Source organism: Corvus brachyrhynchos, unplaced genomic scaffold, assembly GCF_000691975.1.
Source record: "Corvus brachyrhynchos isolate BGI_N302 unplaced genomic scaffold, ASM69197v1 scaffold911, whole genome shotgun sequence".
Lineage (NCBI taxonomy): Eukaryota > Metazoa > Chordata > Aves > Passeriformes > Corvidae > Corvus > Corvus brachyrhynchos.
In genome coordinates this window covers 12,890-14,965 of record NW_008235998.1, presented here as the reverse complement: position 1 = coordinate 14,965, position 2,076 = coordinate 12,890, and the positions used below count along the sequence as shown (strand labels likewise).

At 49.0% G+C, this 2,076-nt stretch overlaps 1 long non-coding RNA gene across 1 annotated transcript; it reads right to left on the bottom strand.

The window, feature by feature from the left end:
* Positions 1 to 278: 278 nt before the first annotated feature.
* On the bottom strand, positions 279 to 2,076 carry LOC108445889. The gene is made up of 2 exons (XR_001860915.1): positions 2,045 to 2,076; positions 279 to 1,254 (listed from the first exon to the last, which is right to left on the bottom strand). It is a non-coding gene; the product is annotated as an uncharacterized LOC108445889 (long non-coding RNA).

The window sequence follows — 2,076 nt, the reverse complement described above, 5'->3', positions numbered from 1 at the left end:
ACTTTCACCTTAGCGGAACTCCCTCAGTTAATGTTTTCCTCCTTGAGTTGACACACCCATACTGCCAGGACAGAAGTGAGTTTCCCATCCCACCTTCTCATGTCTTCCCCATGGTCACCAAGGAAGAACCACAGCTCAGCTCATGGGGTGTACCCCCTCTGCCTAGCTGGGGGACATTGGGCTCTGACGTTGGGGCCTGTGTCTTGCACTGGTGCCACATGGGAACTGTTCTTCCTCACCTCCTCCCTCACCTCCCTAATCTCATCTTTAAACTCTACTTTGAGGTCCTTGACCAAAGCAGAGACGTGAGCCTGCATTGGGCCATTGACCATACTCTCATAATTTCTGAGCCTGCTGGCAACAGAACCCACTGTCTATCAGTTGTCCTCAGCATTAATTGTTGCAATGAAGGTGGTGTATTGGGATGGCCCTAGATTTGCCAGGTTCCACTCTACTTGCCCTGTGCACCTGACCCTGTCAGGGTCATTATTGTGCTGTCTGTCCCTCCCAGAGAGTTCCTCTAGTAGTGTCACTTCTCTCAGCTGTTGGATCCCTTCCTCAATGGTCCCCCAGGGCATTCTGCAACGGTGATCCCGCATTCTGTCTCTGTGAACAAACCTCTCCCTTACACTCATTAAAAGCCACTCCCAGAGAGAAAGGGGCCCTGGCTCCCTCACGAATATCTGATCAATATCTGATATTCAAGTATCTGATCCTGAGTCAAGGACCCCAAATACCTTGCCTCACCACTATCCAGTTGCATGCCTGTACCCATGAAGTCCCAAACCCAAAGTAACCAGGTCACATAAGCCTAGCGCCCTTGTTGCACAATGTCTTTTTGCAGATTACGGAGGCTGTCATATGACAGGGACTCGGTGATGATTTCAGGTTCTGACTCCCCTGCTGGTTGCAAGGGCCCCGGTTCCGCATCATCATTAACTGGGCACACTGATTTGTTCTTATACTTCCTTCTCCGCACAAGGGTGACTGCTGCTGGCTGTGACTGTGTTCGTGGTTCAGCTGGAGCCTGGATGGTTGTGACATCTGTGGGTTCCACTGCTGCACTGTCAGACTCTCCCTCTTTGAGGCAGGGAGAGGGTTTCCCACCAGCTGGGGAAATGTTTTCCCTCAGCACCTCTCATATATTCTCCTCCAATATGCCCATCCAATCCAGGTGGTTCATTTCTGATGTGCGCTGTTGGGCAGTGTCAGGCTGTAGGGCAGCGTCAGGCTCTGGGGCAGCATCCCTAGTCACTGGGGTAGATGTTAGAGTGGTTACCCACAGCAGTCTCACCTTATCGCTGAATGCTAAATAGAATAGGCATATCAGCAATACCAGCTACTGTATGACATGGTTAGTATCTAGAGAATATTTGACCCCTTTGAAAGCTGTTAGGGTAGGCCCAAAGAAATGGGTGAAGGGTCGGGAGAAAACTTTCCCCGGTGTTACTTCCTCACAATGGGTGCCATTATTACACAACCCCAAAAGCATACACTTAAGTGTGTGATAGCCATGTATCCATGTGTCTGCCTTCAAGAGAAAGTTAAAAATCCATGAATTCCTCACCCTATTGACCCATTGTGCAAATTGGATAACAGCCACAGTAGCCTTAGTCTTAGGAGCCATGTTTAGATAAGGAACTGCAAATAGGAAAAATGTAGCCACGACCACGTGCCACCTGAACTGGGGTAGGCTAGACCACATGGTGCTGCCTAATGAGGTTTCTGTATTCAGCACACAAAAAAGTAGGCTACCCAGAAACTGTTATTCCTTTTTTCCCCATTTCTCTCAATGCCCTCAGGCTCTACATTGGGTACCAAAATCTGTCTTGGTTTGAAAGACAGGTGTCTGCCAAGGAAGGAGGGAACCTCCCTTGGAACGGAGAATATGACTCCCTTCCCTCTGAATTATTGTAACTTTGAAATTAAGGGGCTTTCAGGCAAAGGTATGAGAAAAAGAATAACAGCTCTTTGCCAGCCCTTAAATGAATACCAAGGCAACCAGACAAACACAACAGCAACAACAGCAAACAGAAGCACAAACCCAGTGCCGGCCTCTCCCGTTCCCCTCGGTGA